Here is a 22,969-nt window from a genome sequence, read left to right as displayed (position 1 = left end):
GTAATGAGAATATCATGGGCCGCCACTTGGTTTTCAAGTTACGGACACGCGCATATAGAAGCAAAGCTAGTGCAAGTGGGCGAGTCGTCTTACATGTTAATGTTTCACCTAGTTTTAATAAAGTATTAGTGTTAGCGCAATAGTCATAGTGAATATCTGGTCGGACAGGGGACACAAGACATTCGCACACCCATTCTAAGCAAAATGAAGAGATTTCGAGTACACAAATCTGGTTATTCGAAACAAAAGAGAAACGCGGCTCAGGAGGCTTTCATTGCGTCACAGGAAGTAGAAATCCTGAACTATATCACCCAAGGGAAACCTAAAGAGTGGTGCCCAGTGGAAACAACGCAAGCTGGCAAAACGCAGCTGCAAATTTTGGCAAAAGTTAAACGCTTGTCTCATGAGCACGAGGCGGCTATGCAATGTCCACAACGGACGTGGCCATCTGCCGTGCATAAGATACCATATTGATATCGGCGGGCAAAGGGGCCACCGATTCTTTCTCTGCCCAAGGCCACCACGAGCCTAGAGCCGCCCCTGTTCAATGTTAATTTTATCAATTATTTTGTGCAGAATGTGCTTGAAATTCACAAATATGCCCTTGAGATGCCCTAAATTGGCCAAAAAAAAAAAATGTGGACAACCTCCAAAGTATGGAGTTCAGGTGTTTCAGATGTACCCCTAAAATCAAACACACAGCCACGTAATTACCGTCGATGGACAGTTGCAGTTGAATGGTCACACTGAAGACTTAACTCTTTTAGGACATTTCTCCCAGGGCTGAATATTTTAAAAAGCACCCAAAGCAATGGTTTCACACAAAATTCAACATCAAATATTTATTTTTAACAAATTTCACAGTGCTTTATGTTCCATGGGCCTCTACCGTAAGTAAATTCACATACCTGTTTGTCTTATCACTCATAAGCTGACAGGCACGTTCTGGAAAAAATCAGCTGCTTTCTTTTATTTTCAATTTCCCGATCGCTTGCATCAAAATTGGAGTTTGATAAGTCAGAGTCAGAGCACAATTACACAAAAAAATAAAATAAATAAATGATGGGTTGAGTATTTCGCTTTGTTCTCTCACCCAGTGCTATTCCAGACAACAACAACAACAAGAACGCCAACAATATTTATTTCTATAGCACATTTTCATACAAAAGATGTAGCTCAAAGTGCTTTTACAGGATGAAGAACGAGAAAAAAGACAAAATATAAAAATAAAATTAGGCAATACTAATAAACAAAGAATAAAAGTAAAGTCCGATGGCCAGGGAGGACATAAACAACAACAACAAAAAAAAAAAAATCTGCAGGGGCTCCAAGGTCAAGTCAACAAGTCTAAAAGTCCTCCTAGCAAAGAGGGTCTACCTATAATGTTTTGCTAACATTTACAGCTGATTATTGTACTCTGCCCCTCAACCCCTGCTGTCGACAAAAGTCAACATCCGCCCTAAAAGAGTTCAAACGTGCCACTGGCATAGGATGCCACCTTTGCCACAAGTCCGTGTGTGACATTTCTACCACAGCCGTCCAGGAGGGCTGCCCTCTAGCGTCCCGAGGAAGGTAGTGCCTTGTGGATGCTCTATCCTCCCCTTGTCCTTCCATCCAGTTGGCATCCCAGCCGGGTAATGGCTGTGGCCACCCGTTACAGTATATAAAAATGTTTTTTCAGGTTGTCATTAGGGGTTATTGAGGGTAGATTGATGGGCAAAACCAGAAAATGTATCCATTTAAAATGAAATGAAGGTGACGGGATCTGAAGGCTTTCTGAACCCACCGTATTTACCCAGAAATAGCAAAAATGACACAAGTCATTGTGTGACATTTCTACTCTGCTGGATCTGCCCTGGTTAACTGTAAGTGGAAACGTTGAGGACCGACAACAGCTCAGTTGTGAAGTGGCAGACCATGCAATCAGAGGTCGGAGATCCAAATTGCCTCTGAAAGCATCATCAGCACCAGAACTTTGTGTCAGGAGCTTTATGAAATGGAGGAGCAGCTACACACGAGCCTAAGACCGCTGTGCACAATGAGAAGCATGAAGACTGGAGTGGTGTAAAGCACACCACCATTGCACTCTGGAGCTGTAGAAATGTGCTCTGTGGAGTGATGAATCACGATCTACTATCTGGCAGTCTGATGGACCAGGCTGGATTTGGTGGATGCTTGGAGAGCACCACCTTCTGGACTGTATAGTGTCTACTGTAAAGTTTGTGAAGAAAGGATAATGGAGTGGGGATGTTTTTGAAAGTTTGAGCAAAGCCCCTCGGTTCCAGTGGAAACTGGGATGCCAGCGAGCCACCAAACCCCAACATGAATACACAACCACAGTCCTAGGTTCAAGTAAAGGATGGTCTATCGCCCAATTCCTCAGTTATACACAAGCACAGGCTCTCTCTCTTCACTATACCTCACAATTTCACTTCTATGACCTCCATACTGCTCTCCTCCATTAGATTGATGCTTTCTGTCCTCCCAGCTCTGACTCGCCTGGACAAGGGAGTTCAGTTCATTTTATTGTGGACCTGGGAGTATTTCTGGTGCCAGGGCTGCTGCCCTTTGGAAGAACTTCTGGGTCATATGGCACTCCAGCATAACAGGCCGTACATCTCCCTGCAGCACTCTCTTGCGGCACCCACAGACTCCAGCAGAGCTGTTCTGCCGGACTACAAATCCCAGCATGCCCTACTGGTTCCCTACTGGGGAATTTCCCCTTGGGATTAATAAAGTATCTATCTATCTATCTATCTATCTATCTATCTATCTATCTATCTATCTATCTATCTATCTATCTATCAATATCTGGCTCTATATCAACAGCTCCCCCTGGTAGCCCCGCTTATAGAACCCAACATGGCTGTGTTAAACTCCAAGTCCCAGCGTGCCCTGCGGGAATCCATGGTGCCACAGCCGCCCAGGAGGGCTGCCCTCTAGCAAGGTAGTGCCTTGTGGATGCTCTCTCCTCTCCTTGTCCTTCCATCCAGCTGGCATCCCAGCCGGGTAATGGTCGTGGCTGCCCGTCACAGTATATAAATACGGTATTTCAGGTTGTCAGTAGGGGCTATTTAGGGTAGATTAATGGGCAAAACCAGAAAATGTATCCATTTAAAATGAAATGAAGGTGAAGAAGTCTAAAGACTCCACCGTATTTACCCAGAAAAGGCAAAAATGGGCCTCTCACTCTCTCTGTGACTTTAAGATTTGTGGGTTGATTCAAAGACAAAGAAATCATCAATGGACTCTGAGGGTACACAAGTTTGTGTTGAATGTTTCATGAGGTCCATAGAATTTCAAATGAAAAATTTAAAGAATACTCTGGAGTTGTAGCCTCTCAGCTTGCTGTAAACCATTACTAAAAACTTACCCCCCCCCCCCCCAACCATTACTTTCAGTGAGATCTGCTAAGTATAACCATCTGTAAAACCTTTAAAGAACATTAATAAATAAATGAATAAATAAAATACAAACTCTTTGGTATTTGGCTGAGTAAGAAAATGGTGCCAGGATTCAGTCCAAGGCATTAATGAACCTGGGAACATTTAGCGCCACTCTCAAAAAGCTTTCAGGAGCGCTCTGCTCTTCGTCCAGACAGGCAGAAAATCCAGGTCAGGAGCGCGTCAATAATGCAAAGCCCCCTGTGAGACTTGCCGTGTTTGCTTGTTTGTGTTCCCCCACCCTGAACCTCACCGCCTCATATTTGGCTTGCAATGCATTCTCGGAGATTTTCATATTTTATGAACGCCATACCCGGCAGGAGTGAGTTCTTTTTCTGAATCACAAGCCCCTTGTTTTGTAATTTTTTTGCTACCATATCAGATTGAACTTCCGGCAGCTTCAGGTTTATTGCCCTGGCTTAGGTTTCGACTCCTTTGTGGTGGTCTTCTTCATTTTCTTCTTTTGTTAATAAGCTAAATGCTCTTTTGACAATTTACTTTTTCAGACAGCTAAAAAAAACAAAGAAAATTGTTACTTCCATTTGGGATGGAATTTTAGTTTTCTCGTCTTATTCTTTTGTTAAGTATTTCTAGTTTTATTGACTTTGTCTTTAAAATTTGGCATTTTTTTATGTTTGTTTTTTGCTTGGTGGTGCTCTCATTTGAGTGCCCTTCTATAGCAAAGAGGGTATGAGACCTCCGAAAGGCTCCACAAGTCAGGCCTAGAATTGGCCTCCCACCAAGCAGCTTGACCTGCCCACTCCACCCAGGGAGGGTTTGGCCTACCACTACCAAAATAAGGAACGGATTTCAAAGTTCAAAACAAACCCTATAAAGTCCAAAAATCTATACAATACACCAAAATGGCACCATAAAACCTTTGACTAGAAAGGACAAGTCACAGCGTGGGACCTTTATTAATGGTAGTAATTATTAAGAAAAACTCAAAAAGAAACAAAAAGGGCCACTCTAGGTGAACAAGTCCTAATACACAATCCAAATGACAAAAAAAATACAAGAACAGAAGCAAAAAATCCCTATAAACTAGAAAATCTAATACTCACCACAATGCTCATGAAAGAAATTCAATGGGCAACTGAAAGATTTGCTCTGAAGATAAAGTCTGAGGGCGGTCCTTCAGTGGTGACATCAGAAAGGCCCCACCTCCTGGGGCTCCACCCACAAAGTCCAAGTGACTACAGTTGTCCACCCCGCTTGGCACATATACAGCAAGTACACCAGAATACAAAACGTAAGGCAAAAAATAAAGGCAGCGGTCAGTATTTGGGCGGGTGCTTCGTTCTGCAATGTGTTCTCTCTCTGGAATGAGAAAATCTCTTGTAATAATGAAACAAAGAGAGATAAGAAATCTTTAGGGCACCACAAGGGCCAACCCCGTATATTCAAAATAAAGTACATGCTATAGAACTATGAAACAAAAAAATATTGAAACTATGTGAGTCTCCATCAGACTGTTTGAAAATGGCATTGCTTCTGGAGATAAAGGTCCTGGGCAGGAAGAGGTGGGTTCAGACGGGTGGACACCAGAAGTGACATCAGAGATGTTAGGGTTGTCAAAGGGACAAGGCATTAATTAACAGTGCCCTCTGGCTTTTCCTATAATTATCTGAGCCCGTAAATTGTCCCCTACTCACACGCCGGAGTGAACGCCTCCACTTTATAGCAGGTGGAACGGAATTAGTGGAGTCAGATGCCCTCATTGGTTGGTTTCTCACTGCTGTGGGAAAAATAAGAGATGATAACGTCAGCAACAGCACCCCCTCGTGTCCCAGACTGGCAGTGCTTACCTCTGATGAGCCCACATCAGACAGGATAACGGACCATGTGACCACACATAGAAACTAAATCACATACTGATGAAAAAATCATAAATAAATATAATAAACATGTGCAAATGCTTGAATGTAAACAACAAAGACATAAAAACAGAAAATAAAAAACATACATTATAAATTAAGTCACCTTGACACAAGACAAAGGTTTGGGGCAGCCACCTGTGTACTTGACCTTGGCTGCAAAATAAGCAAATTATTCAACACAATAGTGTACAGAGTGGAGTCCAAAACAGAACTGATCAACAGAGGAAGGGAGTGGGTTTTTATAGGAAGGCTGGTGGAAGTGATCTGGTCCTCAGGGCTGGGACAGGAAGTGATGTCTTCAGAGCTGAAGCGGAAGTGACGTCTTCGTATTCAGGTGGAATTTATAGTGTCAGGTATGCGGGACAAAATAAGAGGGTTGAATGCACCCCACCATCCCCCGGCTGGGCATGGAATTCCTTTCTTTTGGTTCCTGTGGCTGGCTCCCATGCATACGTGTGTGACAACATGAGCAGAAACATAACATGAGGCCCTTTTTGTTTTGCAATTAATCTCGCTATTATATTAAAAACGTTTTCCGTCGTGTCCGCGTTTTTCAGCCTTGACCACTTCCCTCTATGCCGCTCGCCCAATCGTTACTCCTGCTGCACACACCCTCTCTCCATCCAACCCCGTGACACTGCTCAATGCTGAACATCCCGAACAAAATGCGAACAGAAATGCAAAAATGCAACGTTTATAGAATGTAAGTTAGAAGATAAAGTAATCAATAATATTGTTTTTGACAAGCCATTAATGTAATTTAATTTTTTATTTACTTTTTATTATGTGTTACTTTTTTACTTCTACTTTTTATTACGTTTATTATTCATTGGTATTTAAAATAGACAGCTGTAATGAAATACTCAAGTAACTGATTTTCTATCTATAATAACTAAGGACCAAACCGTCTTCCTCCTACGCCCTGTGTACTCCTCTATATACCAACTCTTTAACACATTACAATTACTAGAGCCTACGAAAAAACTCGTAGATCCTCCCACCTTAAATTGCTTCGCACCTCTCCGTCAGCGTCTTTTGTCCTGTAAATGTGTTGATAAGCAGCAAGCAGTCTGCTATCACATCCCCCCACCCCGCACAGTTTTCTCAGCTCAAGTCTGTTTACCTGCGTGTCAGTTGCTTAGAGTTGTATAGAGTGAGAAGTCAAGCAAAATGACACCTTTTATAAATACTACATCATTATTTGGAACACTTGCATTTCATCTGTGTTCCATGTCTACAATGATCTATGTAAACACATCGTTAAAACAGAAACGTTTTTCATGTCTTAGTAATAATTGACAAAATGTAGACATGAAGTGTATAATGTGTGAAGCCTGAATTCCAAATATCAAAGAAACACTTTCACAAAAGGTACAAATATAACAGAGCAAGTGTGCTTCTATTCAAGAATATAACTGCAGAAAAAGAACCTGTATTAGGGTGCGACATTGACATGCATTTGCTTCGACTGCTTCAGCGGCGCAATGGTATCAACTGTTGACTGGTAATCAAAACTTCACAGGTTCAATCCCGGACAAGTTCACAGTTAGCTTTGTTTTTTTTTTTTATTCAGTTTTATTCTCTCAGTCGCGTTCACGATCCCAATCCCCGCACCCTTGCATTTGACACTGCTGTTTTCACATAGACACGCTATAACAGAGGTGAGCTAGGATCATGACGACGGTTCTACATCGGATCAAGAATGCACGCCGCACTTTTGCCATCGCTGTACTTTGTATATGTACATGGGAAGCTCTGCACTCTACTTGTGTCTTTACGCTGTAGGAAGTAAGTAACATATAAATGTTAATGTTTTGGGCACGTGCACCGTCCTTTGTATGTAAGAGCCAGATCGAATGTTATTTACCTATTTACCTGTAGGAAGTAAGTAAATAAATAAAGGCAAAAGTGTATTCTTGATCCAATGTAGAACTGTCGTCATGATCCGAGCTCACCTCTGTTATAGCGCATCTATGTGAAAACAGCAGTATCAAATACGGGAGGGGAGTCGGATTGGGATCATGAAGGCGGCTGAGAGAATAAAACTGAATTAAAAAAAAACAAAGCTAACCTTTACAAGTTTCATAAATCACACCAGCTGTTACAGACTGGAATCAAATGTATGTTTTTATTCTGAAATAGTAAGAATACGAGCAGCTCACTTCTCAAAACGGACTTGTCCAGGATCGAACCCGTGAGGTTTTGATTACCAGTCAACCTTTGATGCCGTTGCGCCGCTGAAGAAGTCGTAGCAAATGCATGTCAATGTCGCACCCTAACGCGGGTTCTTTTTCTGCAGTTATATTCTTGAATAGAAGCGCACTTGTTCTGTTATATTTGTACCTTTTGTGAAAGTGTTTCTTTGATATTTGGAATTCAGGCTTCACACATTATACACTTCATGTGTACATTTTGTCATTATTACTAAGACATGAAAAACGTTTCTGTTTTAACGATGTGTTTACATAGATCATTGTAGACATGGAACACACATGAAATGCAAGTGTTCCAAATAACGATATAGTATTTATAAAAGGTGTCATTTTGCTTGACTTCTCACTCTATACAACTCTAAGCAACTGACACGCAGGTAAACAGACTTGAGCTGAGAAAACTGTGCGGGGTGGGGGGATGTGATAGCAGGCTGCTTGCTGCTTATCCACACATTTACAGGACAAAAGACGCTGACGGAGAGGTGCGAAGCAATTTAAGGTGGGACGGATCTACTAGTTTTTTTGTCGGCTCTGGTAATTCTAGTGTTAAATACAAACACTTTCTCTAATGGAGGGGCGCCCTGATGCCTTTAAGTGGCTCAGACACAATATAGCTGGGTGCCCAGTGTCCACCCCCTGGGGCTGGTGAACGAATCGAGCAGGGGTGCGGATCCCCCTAGTTATTTTTGAATTTTCCTTTTCTTTTTGATCTTTGTGTTTCTGTAAATACAAGCTTTAAATTTGCTTTCATTTTGATTTGTTTAGTCTAAAAAAGTTAGTCAAGTAATTCACGGTTTGATTTTCTGGTCAGGGTGTCATCATTCAGCGAGGGTTTTATCCCTATGTCAAAGGAGTGTTTTCTGTTTATTGTCGTTTTTTTAAATACTATTGTTTCCTTTTGTTTGTTTTTTCATTTGATGAATATTATCTTATTTATTCATCATTTTATGTCCATGAATTAATTTAGTTTTGTGGTGCATTGCCCTTTAAATTTTATTTCTTGTAGTCTGCATGTTGACCTGGGGGGTGGGGGGGGGCTAACTAGTGCTGCAACAGGGGAGCCAATCCACTGCTCTTTCAGAAGAAGCAGCCAATAGGATGAGTGCTCCAGCACTAAGGATTTTTTTGTGTTCCTTTTTTGTGTGATAATTTTTGGATTTCCCTGCCTTTGACCTGCTGGTATTGATTTAAGGTACTGTCTCGCATTTCTGTCCATCTTGGGTTTGCTCACTTCAGGTCTGGGTAAACCTTTTAGTTTTGTTGCATTTTACTTTGGTCTATTTTTTTATCTTCTTTATCCTTTTGAATCTTTATTAAACTTTGCTCCATGTTTGGGTCTATTCAGGCCTTAAAGTTTCCTCTTGAGTTTGGGGCCAGGCTGCCTGAGGTGGTGAGGCCTAAATGTCTGCAGCAGACGTGTGGATTGAGCAGCAGGTCTAGCATTTGGTTTTCAAGGCCTGTGTCCTTTTTTGACAAAATCACAACACAGGTGTGGTGTCCTTCATAACAGGTGGCAAATCATAACAGATACTAATTTAGAATCGTGTTTAAGAGCAGGTGACACAATTTGACAATTGAAAGCTGATGATCATTAGATGTTTCTATAATGGATTTTTACAGATAAAAGAACATTGAGGTTACTGCTATGATACTAATGGCTGTTTTTCAATTCACTGACCCCCAACTTCCCATATCCTGATCCTTGAGTGTGATTAAAATTAATTGAAGACGTGTCACATTAACATTACCGTAAACATAAGGCCACGTCGATAATGTTGCAAAGGTGACTCATAAGAAAGATGGCATATAACATATTGGCTCACTGATCCATTGATTGACTAATTGAAGGTTTCAATGACTAATGAATGTGCTTGTTGCAAAATTTAAACTCGAAAGGCCTTGAGGGTGGAATGTAGGAAAGAGAATTATAAAAATAACATCCAGCACACAAGTCTAACCACCAACATGGCATTTTCTTGTTTACAGGAAACACCAGATGAGTAGAGTTTTGATGAATAATCTGCAGAATTGGAGGCGACAGCCATCCATCTGACAATTCAAGGGTAGAAAATATTATCAGTATTATACTGTAGATCTTCAATTAAACTGCTACATGGAATTGTTCTCTTTGGTTAGGATGTCTTCTTGTCACCTGCCACATCTATCGTCTTCTGGAGGATATTTTATTTTATGTCCTCTGCTCAATTGAATTCCCCTCTTTGTAGACATTGGCTCACAGCACTGACCACGTTAGAAAGAAACCTCAAATGACTCAAAGCACACTTCGGACCCCTTCTGCATTCCTGGTTCACACATTGTAGATGGGACCAGGAGTGATGGCACTGGCGGCCTAATCCTAAACCTCACTTTGGTCTGCAAATCAAGGCAGAGAGGCACACAGCAGTACAAAGTTAAGAAAGCACATATCTTTCCTCTAAGGTCCCTTGCCTTCCAAAGAGGAGGTTGTCACCTTTCCAAATTTCTGTTCCAACTTTCCACTTGGATCCCGTTGGTGTGCTGGGCATGCAGCTGACGCCTTTCATGCTTATGTCTACTGACTGGCTACAGTGGAGGCCAAAAGCTGAATAGAGATGTGCCAAGGAGACTGCCCAGTGGCCCGAGAGGACACAGTGGGCAACTGGGATTTTCTTTTTCATAAGGTGAACATCTTCTCTCTGCTTATCTTGAATCGCTGGATATTTAGACAGAAGCAAAACCTCCGGCAGATTTTATGAACCAGACCACAATCTGATTTGGCACAAATCTTTTGGCTCTCTTTGGCAGTTGTTTGAAAAATATCAGAAGAAATTGCTTTATTATGTAGTGCTTTTGATGGTAAGAATCATTACAAGGGCTTTTACAAAATATTAAACCAAATTCCAATCAAGCAAAATATTTTAATTCAGACATAATTTGAATTTTTTTGTGGGTTACGGTCAAACCCTCTGCCTTGAGAGGAATCGTCAAAATGTTTATCCATATCTATCTATCTATCTATCTATCTATCTATCTATCTATCTATCTATCTATCTATCTATCTATCTATCTATCTATCTATCTATCTATCTATCTATCTATCTATCTATCTATCTATCTGTCTGTCTGTCTGTCTGTCTGTCTGTCTGTCTGTCTACCAATGAAACACACTAATCAGGTGTTCACATAGGGTTTAAAACTAAGGAGCCACCAGAGAACTTCACATTATCTTAATATCTCAGCACTTCTAATTCCACAACACAGGATGAGGATGCTCGTACCTTCAAACCATAATGGTGATGCCTAAATTATAAAAAGGAGGCCTGTTTTCATAGCAGATAAGATATTATGTAGAGTTATGTGATCATTCCAGCCATAAGGTTGGTCTTCAAAACTCGCTGACTCTGGGCCTAATGCAGCGCTCCCACTGTTTCTGTTTATTCATCAATCCTTTTGTTACTTGAGCTGAGGGTCTCAGGGAGCTGCTGAAGGCCCAGGGCAGGAGATACCACTGGGTGGCATGGCAGTTTGTATGAAGGCACACTCACATACACACACTTGTACTCACTAATGCCATGGTGATTAAAAATCATGAACTAACTTAAAACACAAAATTTGTTAATATGGAAGGAAAACAAGAAATCTACAAAGGCTGTGAATAAACCAGGCCTGGGACCAGGGACACTGGAGCTGTGACGTAGCTGCACTAACCGCTTTGCTCCCCATACATGCTCAATTAATTACATTTCTAATATGCCCTTCCTACCAGATTGTTTTGGAATATTGTGAAAAACAATTTTTACACTGTACGTTTTCTTTTAGCTCATACTTCTTTCTTTATATTTTTTGCTGAGGCTTTATAAACACAATTGTAATTAAGAATTCCCATCTAGTTATTATACTGATTTTTCTAATATAAACTGATACACCAAACTAAATTAAACTAAAGTAAACTGATGTTATATGCAATGTGCAAATTATTCATCTGTTTGTGGTGGTCTCACTCAGAATGAACCAGTGAGTCATGCTAAGTTACGTAGTGATTTTAATTACAGCCAGTTGGGCTGAGTTGAGTGATTTTATTTTAATGACTTTCACGTTATTCTTTATTTTTGATATAACTATTTAGCACTTCAAGAAGAACTTTAAAATAATCTATCTATCTATCTATCTATCTATCTATCTATCTATCTATCTATCTATCTATCTATCTATCTATCTATCTATCTATCTATCTATCTATCTATCTATCTATCTATCTATCTATCTATCTATCTACAGTGTATATCCTGAATATATACTGTATATATTTACTTTGGAGCGTGGGGCTAGTGAACTCTCATTCCTCTTTAGCCACTAGACAAAGACATTTCTAGGCTCATACAGGCACAGATAAGTGAGCCAGCTAACAAGTAGTTAATCATCTTACAAGTCAAAAATGTAAAATAAACCACTTTTTTCAAAGCTTTGCCATGTTTTAGACAAGGCTGGATGAGGTTCTTTTTCTCTTCAATAGCAAGATACATACACGTTTTGAAATGCTGCAAGTATTTTCAGGGCCCTTTCAGGAATGTTACTCCTACTCTCAACCAAGAGGGGGCGCACTGGCAGACCCCTTCTCCTGTTTCACATGCAGACATATTGAAGAAACACTGGAAGGTTGTGACGTCACTTGCTGCTGAAGCTCAGAAGCCCCCACCTCTTCCTTCTCCAGACGTGAGGCCAGCATTCATATGAGAAGCTACGTCTATGAGACACATTTATTACTCCTTGACAGAAGCTCTTGAATTCATGGATGGATCCTAATGGTCCAGGCTTACTTCTTTTTGTTTTCACAACTCTTTTCATTTTTTTTCTTTATTCATTAAACAGGGATTGTCATGAAGATTTCCCAAATCTTTATCTTGTCTTCTCACACACAGCCCAATAACGAGTGTGTTCATTTACCGTCCAGCGTCGCATGTCATGTCCCTCGTCGTCCCCTGTTATTGCCTTATTACAATTTCCCTGGGAGTCTCCACCTGCCCCTCTTGAGCCTTCCCAGTTTCATAAGGTGCAATGAGAATGTGCCAGGGGCTCCTGGAACACACAGCTCAGCACACCTGTCAATCACCTGTCCAGCCCCGCCTACCTTTAAGGTGATTTTCTGGTCACTAAGCACATCACCCAGAAGCTGTTAGATCACATTTGGGTAAAAGAATGAATGAGCATCTTTGTGTGTTAAGTTTGTTTTATCATCGATTTGTGAATTAAGATTTGATGAAAGACGTGCAGCTGAGTCTACAAACGCTCAGCCCCTGTGAGCGTCAGGGCTCTGCTAGCAGCATCACCATTTTAACACCATTCTCTATGTAATGTATTGAGTAACAATGAAGTGAGCTCGGATTGCGCTTTGATGAATGGCTTATCCTCACTCATGTCACAAACTCCCTTATAATAATTTTATAGAACATTTAGAATAAAGCATGCATCCTGTAGAGCAAAATAATACAGAATTATTATATGATGAAATATTTATAAGTACAAATGAGAAAGCCCAGATCGTACTATGTCATTAACTCTCTGCTGACAAAATCTTATGATAAATATACCGCTCCATAAAGCGTTGGTAAGTGAATTATGTCTTGATAGCTTAGTTTGGATATTAATATATTCATCATTCAAAATAAACTATCTAGAGTAGCATGGTGGCAGAGTTCCAGCATTCTGAATTTGAATGAATAGGCGAGTGAGGAAGTACTATTCCCAAGCAAAGAGTTGTGGGGACCCCAATCTACTTCTTGTGACCAATGGGGGAAACACCAGCCCCCCAAACCCCTGACACAGCAAACACAAGCCACAAGCCCCAGCACAACACAAGGCTTTTTATTCAGTGGGAAACGTTTCCCAAGTTTCCCACAACCACCAAGCTCAGTAGAAACACAAATAGGCAGCACAATATGACACTTTTCTTCTTTCTTTTCCTTCTTTCTTCCTCCTCAGGCAAGTATCATCCTCTCCCTCCCGGCTCTAGCTCCATAAACAGAGTGATGAGGCTTCAGGTGTTCCATGATTTCCTTCCGGCAGCACCGTTGTTGACGGAAGTTCTACAATAAAGGGCTCCACAGTTCTCCATGTGCCCCCCTCGGTGGTCACCATGGACCCCAACAGAGCTGAGCATCCAAGCTCCAAGCCACCTGGGGGGGGCTGCCCTCTGCCATTCCGACAATTAAAAATGTCCCATACAAGCTCACGCCACAACAAAACGTCGTTTAGCATGTAGACCACAACGCTTCTCTGGACTCTGCTAGCTGTTATGACATGCTGGCTGTGTAAGCCTGTGCTGTAAAAAGAAACTACTGAAATCGTCAGAACAAAATTGAAATGTAGAGATGTCAGGTACAGTGGGACCTTGGATTGCAAACATATGTCATTCCGGAAACGTGCTTGTAATCCAAAGCACTCGTATGTCAAAGCAAATTTCCCCATATGAAATAATGGAATGATGATTCGTCCCACAACCCTAAAATATTCATATAAAAATGATTAATACAAAATATAAACTAAAAATACATAAAACAAATTAACTTGCACTTTACCTTTGAAAAGAATCATGGCTGGCGTGAGGGAGACGAGAGGAGGGTTATCGTGTAGGACGACTTTCACTCTAACTAACGGAATCCCTGCTATCTGTCGGCTCACTGGAATCTTCTTCTTTATTGCGCCTTTAACAAGGAGCCTCTCCAATGACAGTTACTTTCGCCTGCAGAGTCACTACACTTGGACACAAAATCAAAAAATTCTTTACGCACTGTAAGGTTTCTAAACTCTTTTGGGATTCCACCCAACTGGACGACACGTGGAAGAGGGTCCCAAAGCAACCGCAGGCACCCAGCGCTGTAGCAGTTTGCCATAAAAGCGAATCCGAGCTGATCGCGGACATGCTAAAAGCACCTGCCGTTGATGGGTGATACAAGGAACATTATAAATGCGCAGGGCACAGTATTACTTGACCACTAACCTGTCCACAACCCTGTCTGATTGCTGTGTCTGGGTATAAGAGAGTGAGTGGCCGATTCCGCTACAATAAATAACCGTGCCGTTCCTGTTGCAAGCTGAATAAAGCTGGTGTTGCTAAAGTACTGAGATTCAGTTTTGTGTTTTGGGGTGCAAGACAGGGACTCACACATTACAACACACACACACGGTCACAATGTCACACTGCCAGTTCACAGTATGCACATTTGTGGACAACCATAGAGACAACACGAAAACTCTAGTCTAGGATTGCCTGCTGCCAGAAGTACCTCATATTCTACTTAAAAATTTCAGCAGATAGAATTAGTTGAACGTCAGTCATGGCGTGACTACCAGGGCTGAGCTGCACACAGTGAAGTGTGAAGAAATAATTTAATAGCCAGCAGCCTTACCACGTGCACTTCAGGAGAGGTCACCAACCTGAAGCTAAGCATGTTTGGCCTGGGCCAGTACTGGGATGCTAGAAAAAGTTTGGGTTGCTGTGGAAAGAGACGTTGGTGAGGCCAGTAGGTGGGTGCTTACCCTGTGGTCTGATTGTGGACCCCAAAGCCCCAGTGCAGTGATGGAGACACTGTGCTGTAAAAATGGTGCTGTCCTTCAGATGAGATGTAACATCGAGGTCCTGACTCTGTGTGGTCATAAGGGGTTCCTGGGCATCCTTTGTAAAAAGTAGTGTGTATCCCAATGTCCAGGTTAAATTGCCCTCCATGACCTCATCATTCTGGACCCCATAATCATCTCCCTTGTCTCTAATTGGCCATCTCTCTCACCACCTCACTACCTAACACCGTGCTGTTCCTGTTGCAAGTTGAATAAAGTTGGTGTTGCTAAAGTACTGAGATTCAGTTTCGTGTTTTGGGGTGCAAGATGGGTACTCACACTTTACAACACACACACATGGTCACAATGCTGTAGTAAACAGTATACGTGTGTACAGATGTTGACTATACGAGTGAGGCACGCCGACTGAGACTGAGCATGGGAGATGATTACCCACAATCCCGCAGCGAGAGAGAGAAGAACCATCAGCTCAGTTGTGATCACATGACGCTCAGCAAACAAAGCGTATACATACTACATGTATTGCAAGACCTCGCTCGTTTATCAAGTTAAAATGTATTAAAAATTTTAGCTCATCTTGCAAAACACTCACAAACCAAGTGATCCAAGGTTTTACTGTAATTGAAAGGAACTACTCTGGGTGTCTCTCTCCTAGGAGGATTCATTTTGCCGACGTGTTCGCCTCGCTTATGTATTAGCGGCTAAGTGAGTTTCTGTTTCTGTTTCCTCAGAGGTGGAGCCCTTACCCCGACTCCACCTCTCATTTCCGGGCTGGACAGACAGACACACACACACTCCCACGTGTAGACGTTTATATATAAGATAGTGACACAAGAGTCAAAATGACAGAAAGATTTCATAGCAGACAGAAGCACATTAATAGCTGCAGTGGTCTATGTTTGTGTCTCTCTGTCTTCTCTGTCACAGCACTCATCAAAATGTTCAAATCAAATTATTAAGCTCCACTTACCTCATCCTATTGAGCTTCCAAATAGATAACAGCCATTTTAGCTTTTCTCTCAGCATCACATCTTTTGCTCAGTATTTTCTGCTCTCTCCCTGAAACCCCGGCAATGTTTTAAAAATGCATGGACTGGAGGACTTAGGGTCGGGTGTTTCAGGCCTTTTGCAGGGCTGGGTTTTGCCTCTCTTCCCTACAAGACCATGAGACTAGCCGAAGCATGGATGCTGTCCAAGTCCATCTGTAACGGTTCAACGGATTCAAGCACCTGGGTTTGGTGGTGGGGTGGGGTGGGGGGTTGGGGTTGTCTCTCATCCGAGTACTTAGTTTCTGAGATCAGACGAGACTGGGCGCTTTCACACGTCAAGCTGTTACATCAGGCATTTTGGACTCTTCTAACACACCTTCGACCAATAAAATGGCTGCAGGCTCCCCGTCACCCAGCTTCATCTTCTATACATTCTCTCCCGAAAAAACTGCATTGGATTTCGAATCAACGTTAATTACACAAGGAGCTAATCACATTATAAACTGCTGCCACGTTTAATTACTGTTTTCGAACTCGGTTACGAACGTGAGGCCTCGTGCTGCTTGCTCGAGTGTCTCCAGGCGTTCTACGAAGTTTTGCCAATTGCAGATGTTGCAGCAGCTGTCTGACTGATATTTCTGTTTGTCTAATGAACCAGCAGGCTAATCCAAATACTCAGATACGTCAAGTGTGTGTATGTGTGTGTGTGTGTGTAGGCGCCGCCAGAGAGTCACCTCATTATCACTGGATGCAGCTTGATTTTTACAGCTTCGGGCCGAGGTGCACTTCTGGAATTAGCCGTACCTCCGAGCTCCAAGGCGCTGATATGGAGTCTTTGAAAGGGGGCTTCAGGGGAGGCACTGCTCTGTTGACACCCCTGTGCCGCTATTTTATTGATGGCTTTATGTGGTTGGCCTGTTGGAAAAATCATTACTTCGTTTTTGTGTGTGAGATATAAAAGCTGAATAACGTTCAAATTAAACTTTTTAAATTATAATTAGCACCCTTGAGCCTTTTCTTGCCTAGCGCAAGATCCTCTAATTGAGGAAAAATGATATTCGGTACTTTATAGAGTTAAGCAGTTTTCCAGGCTTCAAATGAACAAAAGTGGGCCAGGTAGGGCGGTCTTATGCACCAGATCCCCCCAAAACTTCGCACTCCAGTCTAGACAGCTGTGCTTTAGACAGCTGTTTGCACTTTCCCGCTCGTCATTCATGGAGCCGGTACAAGCCGAGAGGAAACGGCATTGTTTATTAACAAAGCGAAGTTTAGCACTTCTATTATCAGGAGTGCGATCACGTTCTGAAAAGTTCACCTCACCTTCTTTTATTAAAGAAGGCTCTCTGAAATAATTAAGAAGGCCTTTGAGGCCTGTAATGCAGAAAGCTGGAGAAGCTGGAGGGGCCATGTTGTGTGATCTGAATGTTGGTGGTGGGGCGGGGGTTAAAGGTATAGCTCTAAATTAGACATCTGGTTATTTAATAGCAGGCCGGGTTCACGCTGCTCAGGATGTGTCGCATTTCCGGGGGCTGCTTTCTCACAGATGGCTTATCTCCTAGGTGAGCTGTATTCTCCGATATATTTGGTTAGCTTGAAGCCCCTGGAAGCATTAAATTAAGATCATGTCCTGAAATGGGGTCTAAAAGCCAGGGTTGAGGCGCTCATAATTGTGACAATGGGCGCAAGGCAAGAATCTCATCTCAGGGAAGCATTCACACACACACACACACGCACACACACACACACACACACATGGTGGGCCAGTTACTGACAACACTTATTATGTGGCTGACTCCTTTTAATAAAACAATTGGCTCCATATCTTTTGGTTTTCCATTTGGAGCGCGGGCAGGTGAAGGATTTGCTCAGGGTCACACAGTAGGGGCATCTGAATCCACAACCTGAGGGTTTGAATTCCAAAGCCTTAACCACTGCGCCACACTGCCAGTTCACAGTACGCACATTTGTGGACAACCATAGAAACAACACGAAAACTCTAGTCTAGGATTGCCTGCTGCCAGAAGCACCTCATATTCTATTTAAAAATGTCAACAGATAGAATTAGTTGGGCACCAGTCATGGCATGACTACCAGGGCTGAGCTGCACACAGTGAAGTGTGAAGAAATAATTTAATAGCCAGCAGCCTTACCACGTGCACTTCAGGAGAGATCACCCACCTGAAGCTAAGCATGTTTGGCCTGGGCCAGTACTGGGATGCTAGAAAAAGTTTGGGTTGCTGTGGAAAGAGACGTTGGTGAGGCCAGTAGGTGGGCGCTTACCCTGTGGTCCGATTGTGGACCCCAAAACCCCAGTGCAGTGATGGAGACACTGTGCTGTAAAAATGGTGCTGTCCTTCAGATGAGATGTAACATTGAGGTCCTGACTCTCTGTGGTCATAAGGGGTCCATGGGCATCCTTTGTAAAAAGTAGCGTGTATCCCAATGTCCAGGCTAAATTGCCCTCCATGGCCTCATCATTCTGGACCCCATAATCATCCCCCTTGTCTCTAATTGGCCATCTCTCTCACCACCTCACTACATAACAGCTCCTGTGTGGTGAGTGTACTGGCACAAAAATAGCTGCTGTCAAATCAACCCAGGTGGGTGCTGCACATTACTGGTGGTTAAAGTCGCTCTCCACTCACTAAAGAGCTTTGAGTAGTGAGAAAAGCACAATATAAATATAAGGAATTATTATTATTTTTATTATTATTATTAATAAAGGATGCATGTTAATCAGAAATAAGCTGGGCCCAGTGCATTAAATCTTTGTAGTGTAGGGGATCTCAACCTTTTTGGCCTTGGGACCCAGATTTTATCTATTTTTGTTCACTGATCATTAACTAATTTTGATGTAAACTTGTCAGTGAGTAGAGATTCTACATTTAAACACACTGCACATGATAGCTGATAGTTTTGGCATTTGGTACACTGTATATGCACAGTACTCATCTGACAATAACTAAACACACTGGTGCTTGAATACTGAATCACATTTAGGGATTATTTTTATTTGGTAACTGTACTTGTGAGAGGAAAATCTTTGAATTTTCAGGAGACTTACTCAGCTAGAATTCTGGTGTACATGTCTGTTACAGGAGGCAATACAAGCTGTGGCGCAAAGGTATGCACTTTCTTAGGGTTTAGAAATTCTATCTATCTATCTATCTATCTATCTATCTATCTATCTATCTATCTATCTATCTATCTATCTATCTATCTATCTATCTATCTATCTATCTATCTATCTATCTATCTATCTATCTATCTATCTACAGTGTATATCCTGAATATATACTGTATATATTTACTTTGGAGCGTGGGGCAAGTGAACTCTCATTCCTCTTTAGCCACTAGACAAAGACATTTCTAGGCTCATATAGGCACAGATAAGTGAGGCAGCTAACAAGTAGTTAATCATCTTAAAGTCAAAAATGTAAAATAAACCACTTTTTTCAAAACTTTGCCATGTTTTAGACAAGGCTGGATGAGGTTCTTTTTTTCTTCAATAGCAAGATACATACAAGTTTTGAAATGCTGCAAGTATTTTCAGGGCCCTTTCGGGAACGTTACTCCTACTGTCAACCAAGAGGGGGCGCACTGGCAGACCCCTTCTCCTGTTTCACATGCAGACATATTGAAGAAACACTGGAAGGTCGTGATGTCACTTGCTGCTGAAGCTCAGAAGCCCCCACCTCTTCCTCCTCCAGATGTGAGGCCAGCATTCATTTGAGAAGCTACGTCTATGAGACACATTTATTACTCCTTGACAGAAGCTCTTGAATTCATGGATGGATCCTAATGGTCCAGGCTTACTTCTTTTAGTTTTCACAACTCTTTTCATTTTTTTTCTTTATTCATTAAACAGGGATTGTCATGAAGATTCCCCAAATCTTTATCTTGTCTTCTCACACACAGCCCAATAACGAGTGTGTTCATTTACCGTCCAACGTCGCATGTCATGTCCCTGATCGTCCCCTGTTATTGCCTTATTACAATTTCCCTGTGAGTCTCCACCTGCCCCTCTTGAGCCTTGCCAGTTTCATAAGGTGCAATGAGAATGTGCCAGGGGCTCCTGGAACACACAGCTATCTATCTATCTATCTATCTATCTATCTATCTATCTATCTATCTATCTATCTATCTATCTATCTATCTATCTATCTATCTATCTATCTATCTATCTATCTATCTATCTATCTATCTATCTATCTAATCCTGCCAACTACGCTAAAATTAAAATCTATCTGTTTATCTATTTATGTAATCCTGCCAACTATGCTAACTTATCTATCTATTTATGTAATCCTGCCAACTATGCTAACTTATCTATCTATCTATCTATCTATCTATCTATCTATCTATCTATCTATCTATCTATCTATCTATCTATCTATCTATCTATCTATCTATCTATCTATCTATCTATCTATCTATCTATCTATCTATCTATCTATCTATCTATCTATCTATCTATCTAAAAGGAGATACAAGATAGCATTAAAACAATACCAGTGAAACATCATTAAATATATCCATTACTTCTCCATCTATTTTTTGTACTGCTTAACCACTTTAGGATTCTGGGAAAAATTATTTAAATTTATATAGAAAGTGATGTGTACAAAATTAAATGACAAGTATTCAGCACAAATACTCTCCTGTGACAAGCAGACATGCAGACTGTCAGGTTTCAAACCTGAAGAGGTCCAAGGTGCCACACAGCTTAGCTCTCCTACCTCACAGTTCTAGGCACTTAGTTTCAATTCCCTGACAATGGTCTGTTCGACAGTATTTGCTTGTTCTTCCGCTCACCACATTTGCTTTCTCAGAGTCCTCCAATTTCCTTCCATTTTCTGAAAAGGTTCAAGTTTGGTTGGTTGGACACTCTTAACTGTGTCATTGTGTAGATGTGTGTGCCCAGAAATTCACTGAAGTCACCATTCACAGTTGATTCTTGCTGTCCACCCTAAGTATTGGGTATAGGGTATGGTGGTGCCTATCAAACCTGTAATGGGAAATGGCTCTTCTAGTTATAATGGATGGACTGTTCCAGGGCCTGGTGAGAGACCTGGTGAGGTAAATATTTGTTGATCCTCATCAGTAGAACACTGAGATGTCCAAGCAAGGCTGACCATGGACATCTGGCTTGTCTGCAGTATGTATTGTGTCGGAATGTGCAGGCACTCCTGGGTTTCAGTCGGATGCCAGGCACAGAAGGGGGCTTACTGAGGAAATCCGCTGAAGTGTCAAATCTGATAACAGTTGAAGGTTGTATTCTCTATGGACCGCTGAATTATGGAGGATGTTTGAGGGTTCTGTGATAATAGTCTAGCTAAGATAAGTGACCACTGGTTGGATCGCAGGTGGTCCCAAGTATGGGGTCAGGTAGAAGAAGACTTTGCAATGGAGATGGCTTTCAGCCTGAATTGTAAGGTTTCTTTTAAAAATAACAGCAGAAATTTTAATAATGCGTGTAGCTGTTCACTGTCATAATTTTGAGAAAGTCTGCACTGCTTCCATCCAGGCTGGCATTAATAATAAGCAGGAACTGATCAGGATGGTGCCATGGTACAGTTGAGACAAGAGCTTTGTGGGCTGTTGCTGGTCAATCAAATGCAAGCCAAAGAAAATAAATAAGTAAATTAAACTGGAAAGTAGGCAGACCAGCAGCAGGTGAACTTTACGGTCCATCAGTCACATTAAACCCAAGGGGCAAATAAGCAGCAGTTTAAACACAGACCGGAAAAGCCTTCTGTCTGCTCGGACCCCGCTCCCTTAGGGCCCCCATAACCAAGGTAGTGGCGTTTGAGAGATGAACTTTTCTGCATTTCACTTCCTCATGGAGCCGGTTGTCTCTAATTTAGCTCATTAACATAAAAAAATGAATACCTAATTAGCAAGGGGGTCTTATCGGGGTAATCACACGTGGCAAGGCAAATAAGCAGAAGGCAGCGGAGAGAAGAGACGAGCCAGGATTCTGCAGATGAGGGTAGGTGCTTTGGCATTTAGGGAAGAGCAGAAAATAAACTGAAAGAACAGAATCCTTCTGTCAAACAGATGGCACTGAAACTGTGCTGCCCGACAGTAGTGGGGGCTTCAGCTTTGGTGATGTCTGTTATGATAAACGGTGTTGGGTCGGGTGAAGCATTGGGCTCTTAATTATGAATAGAGCAGAATCAAGATGTCATCATGAAAAATAAAATAAAAATTGAGATGTACCCTGAAAAGAGGGAGTCATATTTTTAAACAGAGGAATATGGGCGCCTTGTAGTGGCTCTGAATGTCCATTCAATTGATATGCTGTGTAGATCAGGGGTGTCCAACTCCGGTCCTGGTGGGCCGCAGTGGTTGCAGGTTTTCATTCTAACCATCTTCTTAATTAGTGAGCTGATTGCCACTAATTAAGCCACTGCAGCCCACCAGGGGCCTCATGTATAAATGTTGCGTACACACAAAAATGTTGCGTACTCCTGTTTCCACGCTCAAATTGTGATGCAAAAAACCTAAACTTGGCATAAAGCCATGCACATTTTCACGCTAGCTAAAACCCTGGCGTACACAAGTTCTCTGCTCGGTTTTACAAACTGGCGGCAACCAGCATCAAACAGTACCTTTATTTTAGTGTGGTTTCCCTTTCTTTTTTAGATCCACATCCCTGACGCGGCTTTATAAATACACTGAAATTAACTACATATTGGCATCTGATTGTAATTAACCCATAACAATATAATGGTCCATGGTATAGCCAAATTATTCCAAATACCATAGCTGCTTTAGCATTGTTACTCTCGCTGCACCTTCTTCTTCTTCTTTCAACTGCTCCCGTTAGGGGTTGCCACAGCGGATCATCTTTTTCCATATTAGTCTCACTGCACCACTCTGAGAAT

Source organism: Erpetoichthys calabaricus, chromosome 14 (assembly GCF_900747795.2).
Source record: "Erpetoichthys calabaricus chromosome 14, fErpCal1.3, whole genome shotgun sequence".
In the NCBI taxonomy this organism is placed as follows: Eukaryota; Metazoa; Chordata; class Cladistia; order Polypteriformes; family Polypteridae; genus Erpetoichthys; species Erpetoichthys calabaricus.
Note: the sequence above shows the minus strand (reverse complement) of the source record.